Here is a 23038-nt window from a genome sequence, read left to right as displayed (position 1 = left end):
CCTAAGATAGCAGGAGGATGGCCAAGGCAGAAATGGTCTGGGAGAGAGGAAGCACCACGGAACACGGTGGGAAGGGCTTCAGGGAAGCAACAGACAGAGAGAGAGTGCTTTCAAAGGGTGATGTGGAACTAGGTCAAGTCCAGGGTGGTCATGTGGGAAGCAATGGCCTTGCATCATCGTCTGCTCAAGTTTCAGCTCTGGCCCCACGTGAAAAGGGCAACAATCCTCCCCTCCAACAACCCACAGTCATCATTATACATGATCCTTGTGCTTGGATCAATGAAATAAATAATATGTGATAAGTAAGTGTGAATGCATGAAGTTAATTTCCACTGCAAGCTTCCTCAATTCTTCACCTGTGCTTCCAGCTCCTGGGAGCAGTTCCTAGCCAGAGTGCACAGTGTGGGGCAGGGGACCTGCCCATTTGAGGCAAAGACCAGCAGTGTGTCAAGGCTCAGCTGGCAGGATGTTTGTGAAAGCAGCTCAGTTCAGTCAACAATCTCCCCCTAGAGTCCAAGTACATCACCTCAAAAATATGTCTCAGCTCTTCTGGCACAGAGCCTGGGAACCCAAATTTGTTTCTGATCCAGGTCCTTTAGCTGGCAGTGTAACAAATTGCTGTCCTGCCACTAGGATGAATAAAGTCATTTTTCACTCATTATGTTATTCAAAAATAGAGCAGGAGCTTTATTTAAAACAAGAAAGTAATATACTGGAAATTAACAGAGAAAAAAAGCTCTTCTGCTTTATAAACCACAAGGATAAAGATTGAGTTATAACAACCCGAGTTAATATCCCAAGGAGCTCAACCAGAAAAGAAGATACTCAGGTTACAAATTCTACTGCTTCTGGTCTTGCAGCTAAGCCTAATGTTACATCCATGTCAGGGAGTCTGGCTTTTCCTGCAGATCACCTATATTTTCCCTGCAGTCTACAGAATGGTTTCAGGCAAAACGGTACAGGTCCATATCAGCTGTTGAACTGGATAACCTATGGTTGTTTTCCCCCAGAAGTGTGCTGTGGTGAGTGACACCTGCTGTTCTGACTGCACCTCCCTGGGGTGTGAAGCATCACTCTCTTTCCCAGGACACAATCCTGCAGCTGCTCCTACCATGACAGGCAGCCCTGATTTGAGAAGCCAGACCCTGAGAATGAACCTTATTTACCCAACAAACTGTGAGGACTCCGCTGGACTTCTGTCAGTGCCTTTAGATCTGAGGTGTTGCTTAACAGCAAGTTAAAGAAGGGTAGAGAAGGGTACCTTGTGTCACCTGATGGTAACATGATTACAGCTGATTCATGAAGCAGGACACACTGCTCTCCCCTCAGCAGGTCTTCCCTGTCCCAGTGAGGAAAAGATGGACTGGCCACACAAGCCACTCATGCTGACTTGCTGGCCTTTTCCTGCTGGATGTCTCCATCCTTGCCTGTCACCCACCTGTACTGGGCTGATTTACCATCAGCTTTTATTACTGACTTGGCTATTTTTCCTATTAACCTAAATCAATACACTCATACAGTAAACATCCCAAAATTCAAGTCAATATAGAGAATTCATAAGGTATTACAGATTTATAGATATTTACAGCTTTGATTAGAGATCCTCAGATGGATGGTGCAATGGAGGCACAGCTAATAGATTCGATTTTCAAGTCCTGATAGTAACTTGTAAGAAAAGAACTAAAAAGATTTAAAAGCCCAAGTCTCACTGACTTTTAAATGACTTTCAGTGAAGTTAGTATTGCTTCAGCCTTCAGGTACTTTCAAAAGTGCCATCTTATAGCCCTGCCTGAAGATTTGCTTTTCTCCCCACTGACACAGTGCTTGTGAGAAGGGAGGGCAGTTACAGCAGAATGTTCACTTTACAAGATGCTTGTCTTGCCTCAGACACCGTCCTGCCCAGAAATGAACATGGCCTGGGTGTATATGGCCCTCGGCCATTACACAAACCAGAAAGGCCAAACCAGCTGTGGCTGCTCTTAGTCCTGTGCCCATTCTGCTCTGCTGCCAGCAGGAGACGGCAACGCAGGCAACCAGCCTGTGTCTTCCTCTCTTCCAATAGCTCTGCTTTTTATTGCTACTCAGATGAACAAGATAGTAACACACCCTGTTACACACTTTTTTCTGTGAATTATTTCAGGACTGTGCATTGCAAGTACTGGGTTAGGTGATTAGGTCCTATTTCCATGAGGTACTGATCCCCAAAGGGAACATGCCCAGCTCTGTGCAGAGAGATCACACTCAGTGCAACAGAGGCCTGAGCCAGCCCAGAGGGATGAAACCACTGTCAAATCACGTCTCTGCAGAATCCACTGCCCATATGCTTAGACTGTCTCTTGCCTCACTCTTGGGAGTACATTTGAGCAACCATCTCGACTCAGAAGCAAGCTGAAACAAAAGGGAACCACAACATCCTCTTGTGTGATAATCTCTAAGGATATATCTGCTACCCCCTGCACAGTACAGTGTAGGGACAGCCAAACCATGACACATCCTGTAAACAATGTCCCAAAGATAAACTCAGTGTCCAGAAGCAGCCTTCTTCAAGAGAGTTCCCCTGGAGTTCAATGGGATACCTTTTGCAGAGCACTATGCAGCCATACCCCTGGAGACATCAGATTGTTTTGGTTTGGTTCTTTAAAGAATCTTTTTTAACAAGCAAAAGTCACATTCAAAATACTTAAACTTCCTTTATTCAAATTTTTATTTAAATGAGTGAAAATGTACCAGTAAATGAAAACTTGTCTTTTTGTCCTGGACTTCTACTCTGCAGAAGAGGGACTCTCTGCCCAGAAACATCTGTAAGACTGTTAAGACAGTATTCTTCTATTTAAGTAGGTCACCTGACAGGGGAAAATATCTATGCAAAATTTCAGTGAAGCAAACAGATTTCTGATTAAGACTGGCACCTGGCAATAGCTATAGATTTCCACACATTTATCCCTCCCAGCACAGAAGTCATACATCTCATGCTAACTCACATGCTTATGGAAAAAATCTCGCATACATTAATACAAAATGTAGCAACTTCCTTCATCCTCTAGAAAAACAAAACAGCATATACCTCTAAGAGAGTTCTGAAAGTGGATCAAAAATCCTATATAAGGAGAGACTTCTGTATTTAGCTCCAATTAATTTGACTTCAGTACAGATATGCTTGAGCCAAAAATAAACCCTAGACTGTTTGACTCCCATTTTCTGTTCTAGCTACTACACCACACTTTGACAACGGCAGGTACTTTACATAAATGCTGGTTTCTCTCAGTACTATATATTTTCAGTTGCTTTTTCAAATCCACTCCACTTCAAGTGGCTGCCACATAAATGTATTCTTTGAATCACAGAGTCCAATTTGACACTTTGCAGAACTGCCGCCTTACACTCTACAACCCTTGTGATGTATCTAACTCTTAGGCTCTAAATATACGGGTTTTATCAGAATACATCTACCAGAGTTTATTACCCTACTGACTGCTGCCAGCGGAGTGCAGGACCAGGCACAGGCACAGCATCCAGGAACACCTGCTTCAAAGCACAGAAACAGGAATGGGACTTCAGCAAGAGGTAAGGCCAGGGAAAACACCAGTAGCAGAAACATCCTAGTATGGCTGCCACCAGTTCCATTGGAAGCCTGGTCTCACCATTAAGTCTGTCAATTTAAAGACTTTGAAAAAAACCCTAAAACTTTACTTGAACATCAGTCTGAGGGCCCAGAAAGGGCAGGTCCTTCCAAATTGGCACCAAATCCTGCACTCTTTATTCTTGGAAAGATTTTATTTACATTATTGCAATTCTGGGTAAGGATTGCAAGATGTAACTCTGAGATCAGTCCTCTAATCCTGCCTCTCTGTTTACTGCATTGATTGTACTCTTTTAGACTCTGATCTCACCATTCCTGCTTAGTGCAGGCTCCCCTCTATCGGGGATGGGGAATTAAAATGGGATTCAACTGAAAAGCTGAGGCAGAGCAGGGAATGATGAAAACATATCATCTGCCATGAGCAGCCATCACCATGGCTAAATTTAGAATGTAGGCTCCTCAGGCAGAGAGATGATCCACCATCCCTGTGGGCCACCAGTCACACAGTGCTACATAAATATTAAAATAATAATTGATGATTAATTAATAATGGCTTCCTTTTCCTCATGACCATCTCTTAGCTGCCATAAGAAATAATATTTTCCTTTCTTCTACATGCAGATACAAACAATAATTCAAAAATATATCTCCTCAGAGAAAATTCACTTTCCCATTCCTTTTCAGTAAAATAGTATTTTTTCTGCAGCCTTGGACATGAGATTCTGAACCATTCACAGGCACTCTGTTTAAGAAAGAAATACTAATTAAAAATGCCTCAGAAGCCATAATAATCAAAATAAACATCAAGAAGGCAAAGCTGAGGAACAGAAAAAAAGAGCAAATCAATTTGTTCCCTCTTGCTCTATTATTACTCTCTAAAGACAAAATAAAACACAGTACAGATGCTGTGGGGAAGTATCTTAAGGTTACCTACATTCCTTCAGTGACCATAGATACAGACATCTGACTGATCTTACAGCTGCCTTTTATCAGTGTATTGTTCTTGCTTCTGATATGCACCAAAGGCTTTTGATATTCACTTCACTCTCTGTAATTAAAAATCTCCAGAAATTCAGCAAGCAACCCACTCCTTTTGCTCATCATTTTGCTCTGTCCATCTCTTCCTAATCCGGAGCAGCCTTACTGCACCTTCGCCTCCCACCAGCAAGCTCTCTTGCTGGTTACTGATGCATCACACTGTCCAGCACATCTTGTAGCTACTAGCCCCTCTTGCAACCTCCTAAAGTTAAAATAATTTAAACAAACAAACAAACAGCAAAAAAAAAAAAAAACAAAAACCCACAAAAATCCTTTGTTCTCAACCTGCCATATTCTATTAGCATTTAGCCCTCAAGCTCCAAAGTTGGTGTCTGCAGCCTGAGTTCATTCCTCTCCAGCTTGCTTTCTAAATGTCAGATTCTACCAAAGCCCTTCCTTACCAGTGACACTATTACTACTCTTCCTCCACACCCTTTTTTCTGTTGGTTTGTGTTCAGGCTTTTTCCCCAAATAACCAGCCTTATCTGTCCCAGCTACTCAGCACTGCAGGTGTCAACCATCTAGAAAACCCTGACCAAGCCTCAAAATCCCATTTAGTTTTCAAGATAACTATTAAGATAATTGTTTTTTAGATAAAATTGTTTCCTTGTGGAAGAAAATCTACATCATCCAGAACATCAACATTTGTCTATGAAACTCCTTCAAGGTATTTTTACTGATAATGAATGCCATCTCTTAATAATCCCCCAGGCCCTCTTTAGAGACAATTATTATAAAAACAGATCTTCCTAATGAAGATAGAGTTACTAAGTCCAGAAGTTTCAAATCACTAATCAGGACAGCTGTGAGACTCTGTGCAGCAATTAGTTTTAAAACCAGTTCCAAGCTGAAGCTGTATGGCTTTCTGCAAGGGAGGGATGCTACAAGCCCACAGATGAGTGAAGCCTGCAGGGCTCAGTGTGAGCAGACTGGGGCCTGCTGGGTCACACAGCACAGGCACTGGTGTGTGTCACACAGGCACAGCAGGACTAACAGCACGGGAGAAGATCACAGGAGGAAATAAAATACCAGAGCCCTTGGTGCAGGAAGCAGCACGGGGAGCTCTGAGGGCAGCCCAACCCTAGGCAGGCTGTGGGGGGCAGGCATGGGCAGTGCTCACTGCAAGGTCCTCTGCATGAACATATGTGGTTGCAAACATGACAGACACTGGAATTCATCTGGTTGTCCTGCACATCCTAAACAGCAGCCTAGATGTAAGAAACCACCTCTGTAAAGATTTCACCCCAGGAAGTAGTTTCTCCACACTTTTAAAGCCCATAGTAGAAGGATGGCGTCTGTCTCCAGGAACATCATCTCATGCACTGGGTGATGTTCACCACTATGCTAATTCTAAAAATTCCTGGGCAAACAAATGAGGGTCCAGTCCTTCAGCCCAGATCCTGCAGCTCCCAAGCCCTTCAGTCAGGCAGAAGGCTTCTGCCTCCTTACCTAAGGACAGCATCAACAAATGAGTGCAATTAAAACATAGATAATGCATCTGAACATGTGCATTCCTCATTTATTTAACAAGCACAGTTTAGCTTTAATTATTTATGATAACACTTTAGAAGAAACTAGTAAACACAGTGCTGTAGACTCTATGAAAGTAAGAAAGCCCTTGTTGCAGGAGACTACTTCATGGTCTCCTGCTTGGAAACCTCTGCTGGGACAGGGACTCAAACTTCACCTAGTGGAGAAATTACAAGGTGCAAGAAATAGGGCAAATGAGGATACTGAGATTGTATTTGTCTAAAAACTTCCCATCAACATGAATGGTCTTATTCAGAGTTGTCTGTGTTAAAATCCTCTCACCTCATATGCACGTGCAGGATTGGTAGGTCCAAATGGCTCAAGGAGTCTTTAGACCTACTTATTCCTCCTCCCTGTTCCACCAGCAAAATTACAACTTGTTGCTAATCAGTGCATTTACAGTAGCTAAGGGGAAGGGGAGGCCTTGGTCCACTTGAGGCAGGCAGTGTGAGATCAGACCCTGCCCCCAAAAGCCCACGGCCCATGTTAAGGCTGCAGACGTCAGCAGACTAACATGCTGCACACGTCAGTTTAATGCCACTGGTGGCTTAAGTTCAGCTGGGGAGGAGCTTGGTTGGGAAGGACAGGAGGGAAGGGGACATAAAGGAAAGGGCAGGGGAGGTCTGGACATGAGAAAAGAGAAAGAGAAGCAGCTATGAGAAGAGGGGTAGGAGCACACAGCCAGCCACCCCAGGAGCGCCTGTTGAGCATCACCTCAGGACCAAGGGATTGTGACAGTGTGACACATCTCTGGGCACCCCCTCCCACAGTTCTCCCTTCCACAGCAGCAGCACCAGTGTTTGCTCCAGCTGCCCTGATCCCACTGCAGCAAAGGGACCTCCTGCAGCACACCTCTGATACCCTTCTGTGGACTTCTGCCATCCTTGCTAATTTAACTGTCTGAGGAGGAGCCAGAGCTTTTCCATCCCCATCCTTGTTAGCAAAGCCCCTGTCCCTGCAGACAGCGCTCACTGTTGCTGCTCTCAAGAGACCACGGGAAATTTCAGTAGAGGGCAACACAGTAGGAGGGCCCATTCTCAGTTGCACTGCTGCCTGTCAGCTGCCAGAGAACATGCTGCTCTCTCTTAGCCTGGATTAGTGCACCAAAGATGTAAAACAATGGTATGAAATGGCAAGTACTCCAAAGTCACAGCACTAGTCCCTGCCCTCCTGACATGATTGCAGTGTGTGAAGAACCTGTGGTGTCTACTGAAATCCAAGTGTACCAGCTGATAAAGACTGTCACACTGAGCACTGCTAGGCAATGTCAGGACCCTTGAACTTGAATGAAGAGGTATGGTTTATATGGATCATTGGTGAGTAGATGAATAGTGTCTCTGCAGGCTCTAATATCCAACTCAAACCTATTCTGATGCACAGGTGTACAGAAAGACAATGCAGCGCCTTCCAGACAGCCATGCACAAATGCAGAGCTATTCAAGTCTCAGGCCAACTTGGGATTGTTATTCACCAGGGAAATCTGAGACTAACTTTAGCACTTATCTGGAATCAATTCTTTTGCCCTTACTCTATAAAAGTCAGGCCTCTTCTTTAATGAAAAAGGTGCTATGCACACTAGCTTTGCCTTTTCTGTATTTCAGCTTAAGGTGTCACTGGCTGTATTTAATAGTTTCACTCCTGCAGAGCAACCTTCTGAAAAGGTCAAAACAAAACACTGGGAGCCAAATTCATCGCTGGTAGTACTCCATTGACTTCAGCAGCATTACACCTGGGATGGATCCAGCCCTAACTGCTTCCATTACTGTAAGTGGAAAAGAAGTGTGCTTGCTGTCTTAACTTTACTTTTCAATTGATCTGTTCTCTTCTACTTTGTGTGTTTCACTGCAATCAATAGGAATATATCTGCTAGAGAAAGTTACGGCACAGAACATCTGAATAGCTTTTAAAAAACTTGTCTTCTTGGTTTATAATGAACATCAGGGAGATGAGAAGGTAGCAGGCATTCAGCCTGCACTCAAGTGCTTTATCTTTTAGAAGAGGATACATGTAAGCAGCTAGTGTAAATATTTTTATGTATAAGCTACATCATAACCAACAGAGATCTTCCTTTAAAGATCTCCTCTTGACAGCAGACATGAGTTGCCAGTCCTGAACAACAATGTCAAACAGAGCTCAGATATTACAGGGATGGGCACTATAAATGTTTACAAGCAGTTAGATATGGGGGAATAAACTTCTCTGGGACTATGTTCACATTCATCATGTTTTGCTCTGCACCACACCAGCCATGCTGATACACTCCTAGGCAGAGGTAAGATTACAGAAATCTTATTTCTATTTCAAGTGATTGTTTTCCTTTTCAACCTTTCAAAGCTTCTTCTTTTAATTCTTCTTTACATGCCATGATGGCACTTTAACACTGTACCAGTACTCACTGCTCTGGCTTAAACACCATCCAAAGCACCACTAGCTGAGCCATTTTTAATAACTGATCCTGGAAAAATACCACAAATGAATCTTCTAGATCAGCTTTGGTCAGCTTTGAGGATGTTATGAAATGATTTGACATTATCATACTAGATTGCTTTTAGCATTAAACTGTAGCCATGTGGCTCTTGTAACTTGCCATTTAGCATTTCACTTAAATATTTGGCACTGAAACATCAGAAATATCTATTAATGCCTGCCATTATTTCAGGTTTTAGTTTTTATTGCATTTCAGTGTCATGCATCACTGCACTGGAAGCTTCTGAAAGACACTATGGACTGTACCTGGCAGTATACAGGACCTCCCAAACTGGGGCGTGGGATGGGTGATGGGTTTGACCAAGACATGGAACAGGCAAAACTAAACTGCAGATTCATCACTCCAGCACACATATGCTATGCAACATTTTTAGATGTGGGATTTGGAATTTGAGACATTTTAACAACGGAGAGGCTAATTTGGGTGGAATGTTATTGTGCTCAACAACAGCCACAGTGCTCAACTACTTCCTCTGCTTAGGGAAACTTAAGTGGCCCCTGAAGCACCAGGCACTAGAGAATACCCATGTGCTACCTCTTCCACAAGATAAAGACCCTCTATCCCAGATAAACTGGCAACTTAGGCACTCTCTCAGTGACTCCCCGTTTGAAGGCTTTGTTGTGAAACTCAGTACCAACTCTATCCCACAGACCCTTCACCATTTATCTCATGCAGCTCAGTCAGTACCAATGACCAGATCTCACATGCTAATGGCTGTCATTTAAAGGTTGCTTGTAATGTAGGATCAGTCAAGGAAAAAGCAATTATTTTAAGGAATACTATTGTATTGATTTAGTTTGCATCACTAGGATGTCTTAGCATAATGGATAAGGCATTCATGACCAGCCCTGTGAAAACAATCTTAAGACATAAATAATGAGGCAAGAGAATTTGTGAAAGGGGCTTCTTCTGCTCTTTGTATTTGCTTGCTCTTCTTTTAAACTGTGTATCACTCACTTTAATGTACATATTCTGAATAGCTATGCAACTGAGAGTAATTCAATTTTCCCACCACAATCAACAAAATGTTCTTGCCTTGATCACTTCACTTTGTACATTACTTTGTGGCCACTTCAGTGTCAAATTCAGCCTTCACTGCAATACCCAAATGCTTCTAACACAATTTACAGCCTACTTAGAGACTACCTTCTTGGAAATAATGTTAATCAGGATAATTTCTCCTCTTACTTTAAGGAGCTCTTGATCGGGTGCTTTCAATCAGCTGTTAGCCAGAGGTACCTCAGAATTTCACAAGTTCTTATGGGGAAATGGGACAATGCCATTTAGCAGTCAGAGAGCATGTTTAATGGATCACGCTCATCTCAGGGAGGGCCTATGAAACTCTAATTTGTCAGGTTTCATTACATTCAATAATGACTCTAATTTTCCTAAAGTGTTCTGCTCACTAGTAAATTATGTACCATAGTTTTGCACCCCATTTTTTCTAACTCTGTATTTGGAAAAATTGAAGGCATCTCGTTCTCCATGGCCACTACCCAGAAGGGGCCTGAAAATGACGGGTTAAGAGTTCACTGTCAGATGTATTTATCTCAGAAGCAGGTATAATTCTTTGCAAACAGCTAAGTGTCAGTGCAAAACCAAGCTGATTCAGGGTAATAAAAGCACTTCTGCAAAGCTTTTAGGTGACACTATATCCCTCACAAGCTTTCTCCACCCCTGTGTCCATTTTATCATCCAATACCATCATTACCTTGACCAATCTGCACATTATTTCCTTTCCAAATGGATCGATTTTAAACCAGCTCATCTGCTAATGCCTGGCGCAGGTTTGGGTGATTCTCCTATTGTTTCAATTATTTCTTTGAGGAAAATTCAATCCTGTTAAGCAAACAGTGCTTTTATCTCAGCTGAAGATGAGAGAGCTGTGGTCGCCACTGACAGATCAAGAGCTTCTTATGAAACCCTCCTTTCAGCTGTAGCACCCTCAAGTGACAGAGATGTCCCAGTTTAGCTCATTACATGTAATAGACAGTGTTAGCTATAACCTGGCACATTAAATAGTTGGGCTATTAAAATTAACCACATATTTCTGGAGAAAGATGTGCCATCTCAGCAAATGATCTGGTGATCTCCCTGATTTTCATCTGCTGCAGCAAACGAATGACTTCCCAAAGAGCCAAAGAAAAGGCACATATGCCTTCACCCCAATTTCTAGCAGCTAATTCTGGTTTGGAGGGAAATGCAGCATTGATTGAGATTCGAAACTGAACCTGTCAGGTTTTCTCAGATGTCTTTGGAGATTTGGCTTAGCAGTCCATAAGTAATGCAGAGTGTGCAGATGAGAAAGCCCCAGGGAGAAGAGAGTGATCACAAAGGAATAAATAGAGCAAAATAGATGATCTTCCATTTGCTGCTTGTGGGGCAAATCCACTGTACTTTCATACCTCTTCAGTCAAGGATAACAGTGCCTATGTGCTTTCTGAACAGAGATTGAAGTGGCTCACAGCCATTCAAAGTCCTCTTTATAAGGTACTATATATTGAATAGGGGCAAATTAATTTGATTATAAATGTCTGCACTCACATTTTAAACACTACAATCATCTCCCAGGATAATTTTATGCAAAATTTTGTCAGCTATGGTAAGGAACAGTGTTTATCATGATCTGCCTTTCACAGAGTCCAATGTAGCATTACTGAAAATAAACACCAGCTCGGTCAGAGATTCTAATTTGCAGGTATCTTACACCAGCACTTACATGATTTTCCCAGTCTTGCTCGGATATGCATAAAGGGCCCAAAAGAACAGCCTTACTGTAAGCATGAGACCAAAGAGAGTCACTTTCTGTTCCTTATTCCTTTAATACAAGAGCCTGGTGCTGGAAAGACCATTCTGTTGCCACCGGTGAAGTCCTGAGCAGAAGATATAGCTTTCCAATACATGACATTTAGAACTTGTCCAGAATAAACCAGGAGGAACTTAACTGCAAAAACTGTCACCAGAACCAAATGATGCTAGTCAGATGACAAGCATCATTTCAGTTGAACTCTTCTAGTCCCCAGGAGAGTAGCTTCTGGGGACTAGGAAATTAGCCCTGTTCAAAGCAAGGGATTCAAATGTCTCTTAAATTTTTAGATGGCTGAAACCACACGCAGACTCTGTGGCTCTGCCCATCACCAGGTATCCAGAGATGCCCTGGTATGCCAAAACAAATACAGTGAATAACCCTACTATTTCTACATGGCATTATCATCCCTGATTTCAAAAAAGCTTTTTAAGTGAAACGTGCTTTGCAATACCTGAATGCAGAAACAGCTTTCTGTTCTGCAGTGTTTTGCTAAAAATGTTTCAAATGGCCCTTGGTTTCCGTGGCCTGGGACAATACACACTCATAGCAGCAGCTCCAAGGCTCAGGCCCTCATTGAGGAAAAAGCCTATTTGCTGTTGACTGTTTTAACATCAACACAGCAAGAATCAGAACACTTCTGAAATATCCCCCATGACTGTGTTTGTGACTTGGGCACTTGGGAAATTCACGCTACTTTGAATGATGATGTTTTATTGGGAGAACATCAGAAGTAGCAAGATGTCTTATATTGACATATTGGTTCCACTTTGCTAGACATATGAGATCAAAGTCATCCCTGGCGGAACTCCATAACCTTCAACAGATGGGATAAATTTGGCCCCATATGCCCATAGCAGCTGGGGACAACAATTGTTTTCCTATTTTCAGCCATATTTTGAGGATACAGAGCCTGATTTTCTGCGTGCAAAGCAACTTGAGATTCTGGCATATGTGCAATGTGAGGCAAACAATTTGTATTATCATAGATGGCCCTGGTATGATTGTTAGGGTCATCTGCAGCACATACCTAAATTTTAAATTAAACACGTGCTATAAATAGCCTAGGAAGAATCAAGCTAGAGATTATTTTATCAGACACTCAGCAATCTGTTCGACTGGCTGTCCTGCTCACTAGACACAGCATCAGAGTCCCTTTTGAATGTAAAATTATGTTTTCTTCATGTAGCTTCCCCTATCATCTATTGTAGTCATATAGACAGAAGCAGTTCATAAATACCATTTCACATTCCAAACTATTTACTATAGGCAACTACATCATTGCTTTGTTCAAATAAATTTACATAAATCATTATTAGACTGTTTTATCTTAGCAACTTTATTTTGCTCCCAGAGCACAAATTAAATGTGTGCATAAACCAGAATGTTTTAGATGGAGTTATTCCTGAATTGTTTATGAGACAGTAGACATTTCCACCTAATTTTTCATTCATAATGTAATTTCTTTAGTTTTCTCTGTGTAGTTAAAAACTGCACATCTAATTCACTGGGGTTTCCCTGGAAGTGAGCAATAGAATAGATGGCTGTGCTGCAATCTGTTCATCCATCAGCCAGTGCTTCCTTTGACTCACTCCACATTCTGCTCAAAACACTTTGTGGGAAAGGGCAGGAACAACAGTAAGTCCCACTTGCTGCTTGACATGATCGTATTAGGAGTAAACTGTCGTTAACCAAAATTTGCAAATAAAGTCACTGGAAAATAAATCTATTTCTAGTAAACATTTCTGTGTTTGGATTAATTGAACAGAGCTCTCAGAGTCCTTGCTAGCTCAGATTTACAGCTCGGCACCCACCCATGCATCTTGTAACGAAAGGCACTGTTCTCATTAGCCTTACTCAATTACAGACACACAACTCCTAATTGTGCTTGACTCACAGACCACAAGGAGTGACTGGAGAAGAAAACCAGCAGCCACAGTCACCCCGTAGCTGCCTCTGAAGCCCAGCACTTCACCTTGCCCAGCCTGAGGGTGCAGCAGACCCGTGCAGCACAGGCTGTCTGTGCCCTGCGCCAGGCTCGCGTCCACTCGCCAGTGGGAGCTGAATGACAACCAGCACCCAGCAGCTGTACAAGAATCCTGGCCTGCTCATCTCCCCACTGTGCCCCAGAGCCAGCCTGCAGGAGCAGTCCCCAGCACAGCTCCCTGCAGGAGCACTGGTTTTGAGAGACCTGGAAAGACACCAGGTCTCCACACCAGGCTGCAAACTCCTGTGAAATGCCCTGGTGCAGCTTTTCCAGCAATGCTGCCACCACTCCCACAGCTCCCTGGTGTGCCTGGTGTGGCACCTCTGCAACACAGCTGTTACATGGCACAGACTTGATGAGAACTTCTGGATGATCCTTTCTTCCTCCAGAAAGGCAGTACACCACGTGTCTGCTGTCACATTTACTCCACTTGCATGCCCTGTTGTAGGCATTGCTGGTATGTCTCAGCTGCCAGCCCAACAGGTACAGATCCGTTTAAACAGACATGAAAAATGCAGCAGAAACAGAGACATAGCTGAGAAGTCTGTATCAGCATTCAATGCAAATACCACCTGCCCCCGTGGTGTTTCACTCTTGATCTCAGAGATAAGATGGAATTGTGCAATCTGGAACTACATCTGGGTCAAGCCAGGAGTGTGGGAGAGGTTTCGGCCAGAGAATGGTCTCTTCCAGGGCCTCTAAACTCTGTGTTAGCATAGATAAATAACTCTGCTATTTGGGATAAAGGGTGGAAAGTGACTGCCAATACTGGAAAAACCTCTTGCAGGTCCTTGCCCTTCTCCCTCCTGAGCACTCCTGTAATCAGAAACCAGCAGAGTTTCATGCAGAGCAGAAGAACCAAATCAAATCTCTTCGCTTTTACTTAATCTAAGTATACAGCATATTCGTATGGGTCTGGCCAGATCAGTTCTCAAACTAACATATCACAGAAAATTGCATCAAATATGGAAGCTTTCCATCCCACAGCCATGGTAATACTGTGTGAATAGCAAGTAACTGAGTGCTGGGAACCCAGTGAAGCTTCAGTAATACAGCCATAGAAGATGGCAATAATTTATCATCTCTGCTGTAGTCTAATCCCAGATGCACCATTTGCTAATTTATTTCCATATGTACCTGGCAGACAGATTAATCAGCCATCTCTCTTTGAAACCTGGATTGCACTTTATCCCTTTAGTAAGCAAGAGAAAACAAACGTACACAGCAAAATAAGAGTCCCTTACAGAGGAGCTTTGTCAACCTTTATAGCTTGTGGTTTCCTTTTTCAGCTTAACAATGGCTTTTCAAAAATCTAACACCCAAATCTACTTCCACATCAGTGCACTCCTCCATCTACTCAAGTCTCTTTGCTAACACCAGTGAAAATGAAGGCAGAGACAGAGAAAGCACATCCCTTAGATTTCTATACTCAGCTGGAGACAGCAATATGGTCCAAGGAGAGGGCAGCAGCCCTGCACCAGAGCCAGGGCCATCCCCACAGACAGCACTGACTCCTCTGTGCCAAGGAGGCTGTTTCTCTGCCATGGTTTGCAGAGTAGCAAAATCAAGATAATAATATTTTACAAAACATTTTGAGCTCTACTGAACTAATTACTATTATCAGCAGTAATGTGCTTCTGATACACTTAGCCCTTCTTCTGGAAAACTCCACTAAGGGGCCGCACTTGCTGGAGCCGAGCAGCTGTTAGCACTTCAGCGATGTTATTGGTAATAAATACAGCGTCAATTCTACGCCTGGTGCCCTTTAAGGATCTGTTTGCAATCCACTCTTTATTTTGATTATAAGACATTATCTGCATTAAACATAATTAGTCATATTATATCATTTGCCAATCTAAGCACAGTCACTTGACAAGGCAGGATGGAGTTGAATGAAAGCGCAGCGCAGTCTGAAGCCCAAGGAGATGAAGGGAGTGGAAACTGGCACAGACCCAGGCAGGACACAGACTCAGGCATCCCCCGGCCACAGGCTCTTTGTGAGAAGGCTGTCACTTGCACAGCCATGCTGTGACTCTTCCTTGTGTCAGAGTCTGAACAGGCACATGCAAAATGTCATTATCAAACCATGGAAGAGTAATAAAATGATTGCTGAAAATGAAATTATTTATGAGCTTCAGTACCCTCATAACAGTTATAATAATCAAAATACATAAATATTTGGATATGCTAGTGACAGATGGCGTATACTGGAATAATCATAGAGAATATGTCAGCTTTCAGAATCATCTTATTCCAGAGTTGGCATGTTTCAGGGCTTTCTGCTACTAAAATAAGCACCTGGTATTTGAGCCTCCAAAAATGTATTTTCACAAACACATGGGTGTCTTTTGATAGAAAAGCTATTGAGCCTGTCACCATCCACACACAGTGCCCAAGTAACAGTGTGCTGCCACCAGCTTCCTCTGCTTTGCTGCCTGTCGGTTGCAGAGGCAGTGGAGGCCTGTCTCGTTAGAGCTGGGGTTGTCAGGACAGTGACAGGGCCTTGCCAAAGTGTATCTGTGCTCTGGGTTTGATCCACACGCTGCAGGCGAGACAAACTGTTTCATTTCCAACCCCAGGAAGAACAACTCGACTTGTTTTGCCCACGCTCCTGTGTCGGCAAGTTTAAAAATCTCCAGGCTTTTGGAGAGCTCTGGTTGGAAATTGATGTTCATTAATAATGATTAAAACAATTACTGTGGACAAATGTCTTTATTTGTGTTGGGCATCAATGAAGCAGTAGCCTGTGCCCCTGACTAAGAAACCCACAGGGAGGTAACAGCCACAGGTGAAGGGAAAGAGAAAAGCAAAGGCCAAGTCCATGTGCTGCCCCTCCTGCCCCACGGCCAGGACAGCCTGGAACAGGCTGGTGCACACAAGGGAATGGGGACACTGTGCCTGCAGCCCCACAGGATTATTAATGAATGGCAGCCTCCTTCCTCCCAGGAGGAGACCCTTCCTCACGAGGGTGTCTAAGCTATCACTGGCCCAGGACTTCTGTAGGCCACATCCTCCCCTCAGTGACTATGAAACGTTTTGGCCACAGCCCTCCCAGGTAGTGATTCCCCTCCACAACAACAGTATTTCCAGAAAGCTGTTTACAGCACCACGTACCAGGCCATTTTAGCAGACAGTAAACAGAGAAATTTTAAAGATTAATAGGCATTCATTTATTATGTTACACTTGCTTCAGTTTTCCCAGACAACCAAATTGGTAAATTAGAGCCATAATTTTCCACCAATTAATACCAGATGTGACACATTTTGACATTAAAAGAGTAAATATAAGAGAACTGTCAAATACTTCATATTCCTAATGTAATACTGTCTAAATAGAAAACCTGAAATTCTCATGCCTCAGACTTACTCTGAAACACAGACACAAAGGATGCTGATGTTTCCAACTAGTGCACGTTCACAGGCTGTGCATTGTCCCCTTGACAGCTGCTAACACATTTCCCAAATGCATGTTGACTAAAAAGCCCAAGCCCAGAGCAGTATTTATACCTGTAATCCAGCACAGGACATACTGTCACAACATCAGAGGAGATACCAATAAAAAGTAAGAGAAAATGCCAAAGACAAATGGGAATTATTGCATGTTTTCAGTGCAGTACAGAACAAGGATAGTTAGCACAGCTTTTAGAAAAGAAAATGAAATACAAAAATCTTGTTTTAGTGCTTCTCTTTTCCAGCAGTTTCTACGCCAGGACATTCCAGCATCAGTTCCAGGCCAGTCTGCAGAATGCCACAGTCCCAGAGTTACACAGGCTCTATGATAATACAGCTGATCAGAGCAACCAGGTCAACGGGACCTGCTTGGCACACATGGACTGGGGGACAAACCTGCTCTCTGTGGCCCTCTTGGTTCCCTCAGACAGCCTGGAACCTACTCCTCAGGACCCAGAAGGGCTGCCAGCACTGTTCTGGTATCCAGAAAGGAGAGACATGAAGCTCTGGGAGCAATTAAATCTCATCTCCTTTAAACTCTCATCAGCTACAGTTTTGGGGAGGTGGGAACATACCGTAGAATAGCTCTCCTTTGGTTCAATTATCTCCATACTCCCTTTTTCCATATAGTTCCAGGCAGCAAAGATTTTTGATAAGCTGAAGGTGACTTTGCAAAGAAGGAAATACCCCTTCACACACCACATTGCTCCTGTCAGGCCCTCAAGCAAATCTACCTATAAATTTTCCCCATTCACACCATCGAGATTAACTGGGATCATACAGTCCATCATCAGTCGCAAAGCCCTCACTCTGTTAGTCGTCTGCCACAAATTCCAGTTATCTCTTCCCAAATGCACCAAGCAACAATTTCTGCAGACTTCAGGTTTCACTACACCTTAAAATAAAAGGGATTGAAAACAGGAGGATGCCTAGAAACAAGAGGTCTTTTCCATTGGTGGTTGCTTTGCAACCTGAGGTAGCAGGCAAAGATCCACCATAATTATATCCTGTTGGCAAAGTCATTGAAGTAAAATGCAGCTGGGTGAAAAATCACTCTCCCTCTTGTACCTCACCATGCTCACAAGGAACAGGCTTCCCACGCACAACCATATGTCATGTTTTGCCAGCACAGTCAGGTAGCTGACAGGTTTCCTAGTGGCCAGAACATAACCAGCCAAATCTGGTACTCAAATCAGAAGTTTTTTCCTTGGTTAGAAGACATGGGCTTTGTTGTGTTTTTACTCAGATCAACTGGTTTCATCAGGCTCCAGAAACAAAGCTGGACTGGAAAGGGGCTCAGTTAAAATTGCAGCAACACTACCAGGAATCTGCAGAAGGGTCCCAGAAGGGTTTTGGATCCAAAGCAGACAGTGCAAAGCTGCAGTCAGCTGGCACAGGGGAGGACCAGCCTGACTGGCCCTACAACATTCATGATGGGATGAAATACAACCCAGGGCTCCAGAGTGATTACACAGCCTGCCCCAGCCTCTGTAGACACTTTCCTGGAAAGATATAAGAATAGGGCTTGAAGCAGCATTGGACCCCAGGCAGGAATATCCCCCTTCCAGTCTTTTCCCATAAATAGGCAGTGGGGGGCAGAGGGAAATGGACTTTAAATGATTTTGCAAGAGGAACCCAGATGAAAGCAAATCAGCTACAACTGAGAAAATCCAATCTACTTAACTGTCCTGCACAGAACTAATTTTGCCTGGTGCAGCTGTGACCTTCACAAACATCAGGTCAGTAGCAGCCTTACTATCTCCAAATGAAGGTAGAAGATAGTCGTCCCTGAGCAGGCCTCCCCAATGTCAGAGAGAAAAGAGCTCTTTTATAAAGCACAGTTTCTGGATCAAGAGGCACGTTACAGAAAGATTACACTGCAAACCTAATCCCCTATCCCTAAGGCTCAACAATCTGATACATGAACCTGCCTTTCATCAAAGAGCTGGTGATTACAGTGTTGGGCAATCTGAGCAATGGATAGGGAATGGGGCTGCCAGCTGTGTCAGCCAGCTCAGGCACAGGTGGATGGCCACACCTCTTCCTGGTAAGGAGTCCTTACACACATGTTCATCCAGGTACACATGGCAGCACATCTGGTCAATGAGTTTTAAAAAGAATCTTAACATTTTCCATAGTGCTGGTACAAACCATCTCCTGGTCATCTTGTCTCCAGTTATTTGCAGAATGCCCATCAAATCTGACCGTATTCAGTCTTTACTGTTCAAACTGACTTTTGACAACTTCCCAAATAGGGTGACACAGATAGGGCCAGAAAGAGCCATATTTGTTAACCCTTTCTACCCAAAAGGCAGGCACACACAAGAGGCAGCATGTCCCACCTGCACAAGGCAGAGGTCCTGGTCAAGGGAGCCAAGTGACTTGTACCAGAATATGCTGGTCAGTGAGTGCTGCCCAACTGAGGACATGTTATTAACATGTGCTACTGGTGTCACCCCTCACCTTCCAATAGGCACCATGTAGGGCTAGGTGGTGAGGCTATAAGGTTTGCACTTTTAAGCTCAAGAGCCAGAAGAAAAAGGATCTTTCTTTCATAATCTTAAATCAGGAATAAGCTCAAAGCAAGGCAATATAGAAACATTACTTTGAAATTGCAATCAGGCACATTAGCTACAAGAAGTTCCTTTACTCAGAGCACATGGTCTAAAAAAATGTTTAATGGCCACATCTCCCCTGTAGGAGCGATCTCAGAGTGCACAGAAACTACCTGTGTCACAGACCAATGGTTTTCAACCAGTGAAAATATTGTTATATACTGTGAACCCCATTTAGGTATCTACAAGTAGTAATGGGAAGAGTAAACCTCTTGTCAGGAGGTGTAAGTTTGCTATACGAGGAACCCCCATCACCAATAAAAATTTTTAAGTGGTCTACAGTGGAAAGAGGTGCAAAACCACTGCTAGAGATACCCCTGTTAATTGGCTATGGGACAGAGATTGACATACACCTCTGCAGCTGAAATATTCTTTGGGATGTTGATAAAATAATTTGGCCAAAGAGAGAAACATGCCAAAAAAGTTTCATCTCATTTTATTCATTCAGTTCCTGTCACTTTAATAGAAATAAAGAGTCGATCACATGCTCCATGCCTACACAGCACATGTAAGCACAGTGCTCACCACCAGCAGTGCTAGGATAGCCATGACCTTTTTTGTTATCACAACTCATTCTTATCGCACCATTTGTTACCATACGCTCTTTTTGCAGCAGCCTGCACTCCTGCTCTCTGAACAGGAATCCCAGAAGGTGATCCTGAGAGAGTGGGGCACCTCCAAACCATGGATCTCCTGGCTTTGCCAAGAGATGCCTGCTAACGGATGGCTGGAGGTGAAAGCTGCACGGATTAAAACTGGCACTAATTCACCAATGCAATAAACTACCGCAGGAAGCAGTGATCTATACCTTGTCACCTCCGACATGTCAGGATCCAAATGCAGACAGCATTTAATAAAACATCAGTTACTGGGTGTACTTCTCATCTGTATTATATAGGGTGTGATGCTCCCTAGCATTATAAGAGCTTCTCCACTTCAAATCTGGGACTCTGGGACTCCTTGTCCACACACCCAGCAGACTGACTGCAGTGCTCATTTTATGATATACAAGAGATGTGAACCATTTTGGACTTTTTCCAAATCAGCAAACTTTTTTTTTCCTCTAGCAATCTCCAGTCTGGAATTCCTCTGCTTCTGTCGGAGGAGTTCTTGGTGACTCACATGTGGATTGGGAGCTTTCTCAGCCCACAGCTGAAGGCAAGGGTGTTAAATATTTAATAAAGAGACAGCTTTTCTCCCAAATGTTTTGGATAAATAGCTGCTAAAAGAAACCAAAATACAAAAGGGTTTTAGCTGCTGGAATAAAAATATGTTTTTCCCTTTCCAACAACCACTGAGCTGCCCTCACCTGGGCTCTCCCCTGGTGCTCACAGCTGTCCCCAGCTCCCACCACTGGCCCATGCCTGCACTCAGGAGGGAACCACAATTCAGCCAACCTCCTGCAGCTAGGCTCAGCTTCAGTCACTCAAACTAGGAGGAGGAGGAATAGTAAAAGAATAGTAAAAGAAGTTTTAGCTGTAGTCTAAAAGCTGCTCTGGCCTTACAAGTGTGGTGCTACTGGCTGGGCCCAGCTGGTGCTAACAGCTGTTAATCAGCAGACATGGTAACAGTGGCACGGTGTTCAAGTAGTTTTACACTATAACTGTTGCCACATAGCAAGGCAGGGGAGACACACACACCCCCTCACACGTCTGACGGTTTTTTAATAACAGGAAAGCAGGGAACATTCAAGAATTTCTACTTTTTAATGTCCAATTAAATATCAGTATTAAGGAAACAACTGGACCTTCCTAGGTGCACAGTTTCCAACACCCAATTATCTGCTAACTTTATTCCATATGACTACTATGTGACTACGTTCTTTATTTCCTTTCCATAATCACTAGCTAGTTAAAATACTTCAAGTTGGAATGCAGAAAAAAAATGAAAGAAAGGATCAAATTCTTGGACAATGAATCATAAACTCTGTTTGGTATCTGCCTACATTGCAGGATGAAATCCTTATTTAAGCATCAAACAGGATTTATTTAGGCATTCTGTTATCTCTGTTGAAGTATCAAAACAGCACACACCATTATGCTGCTAAACCCTATCAGTTCCTGCCGTATAGGGATGATAAGAGGTATAGACACTGGGTCAGGATCTGGCCACTGCTCAGCTGAAAGAGAGAAATGTGCTTTCTCTGTGCCTGTCCTCTACTTAAATCCTCTGCTCTCAACTTGAGGGCACACATAACCATCCTCAGTGTTATGTGTAGCAGCTGATGATCTCCAAGACCCTGGACTTTTTACTAAAAGTCCTGAAGGTGGTTTGCACCAAGCATCCATAGCACCAACTTCTACCTCACCGGTTCATTTGCTGGGAATGTGAAAACTGATGAATTTCAACTTGTGCAGCCATGAGCAAGGACCTGTCAGTGTGGAACCCCAGGCTTAGAGCTGGACTGCCACCTGAAACGTGCTGCTATAAAGGTTACCTCTGGCATTTAGCATCCACAGGGTGAGGGGCAGGACTCATCTGCTTTGGTGAGCCTTCTTCCAAGCCACCGGCACTGCACAGATGCAATCAGCGTGTCCTGCATTGTTCCAAAGCTGTCAACATCTGTCAGGAATAGTAAATTTTACTTTATCTTGTTTGGGTGGAATGGGTTCCCATTTAAAAAAAATGTAAATAATGCTAAGAATACTAAAGAAAATTAGTTTAAACAGTATGGCAGCAATTAGCAACAGTTCTTAGAGGAACTGGACAAGCACCACAGTACCACACTGCTAGCAGCTGCAGCCCCAGCTCTGCCATCCATGGAAGGAGGGTCAATTAGAGAAGAAGGCTGCATGGCTGTACTGGGTAAACTGCAGGACAGGACCCATAAATACATTAACATTTCCTACTGGAACTCATACTTTGAGACTGAAACTACACGCCTATTCAAGCCAAAAAAAAAAAAAAAAAGGCAATACATGAAAAAAAAAAACCCAACAGTTTGAAAGCTTGTTACTGATACAAACCAGAGGAATAATGACTAACTCAGAAACATCAAGTAGAGGTCAGTGCTTGCCTTTCAGTGTACTTCCCATAAATACACAGTCCTTTCTACCCACTTTGATGGCCACTTCAAACAAAACAAGCTCTTTGAGATATTTCACTAGACTAGAATGACAAATTCTGATTTTGCTTATGCATTGCTTCTGCTGCCTACAGTCCCCCCATCTTAAGTACAACATGTAACTGCAGCATGTAACTGCAATGGCAGCAGCCTTTCTCACCCCATGGTGGGCACCAGCACTAAGTAGGTCAGCAAAGATGGTCAGCAGCTCCTAAAAAGGGAGATGGGCTCTTGCCCATCAGTAACCAGCAGACAATAGCTAAATACCTGCAGTTATAATCATGGGAACAGTGAACATGCCACATGCATGTGCAACTCCTTGTATTTGAGAATCTGTATGTATGAATAGTTAACCTTTCTATAACCTCTCTAAAGACTAAAATAACAGAATTTCCCCTTTGGCCTCTGCCAAATCTCTAATTTTTGCCCACTTGACTCAGAGAAGGAGACTTCGCTTGCACTATCTTCAAATATTAATAG

The 23038-nt window shown here is 43.3% G+C and overlaps 1 protein-coding gene across 4 annotated transcripts in view; it reads right to left on the bottom strand.

The window, feature by feature from the left end:
• FOXN3 (forkhead box N3) overlaps positions 1-23038 on the bottom strand; it is a 199328-nt gene that overhangs the window by 140082 nt on the left and 36208 nt on the right. For 3 of the 4 annotated variants that reach the window (XM_083864082.1, XM_083864086.1, XM_083864087.1), the window contains exon 2: positions 21932-22056. The exons of the other annotated variant lie outside the window; for it this stretch is intronic. The gene's annotated coding sequence lies outside the window, so the exon portion shown is untranslated. The remainder of the gene's footprint in view (positions 1-21931; positions 22057-23038) is intronic. 4 annotated transcript variants of the gene reach the window in all.

Source organism: Zosterops lateralis, assembly GCF_965231275.1.
Source record: "Zosterops lateralis genome assembly, chromosome: 6".
NCBI classification, from domain to species: domain Eukaryota; kingdom Metazoa; phylum Chordata; class Aves; order Passeriformes; family Zosteropidae; genus Zosterops; species Zosterops lateralis.
Note: the sequence above shows the minus strand (reverse complement) of the source record. Positions and strands in the feature narration are given on the sequence as shown.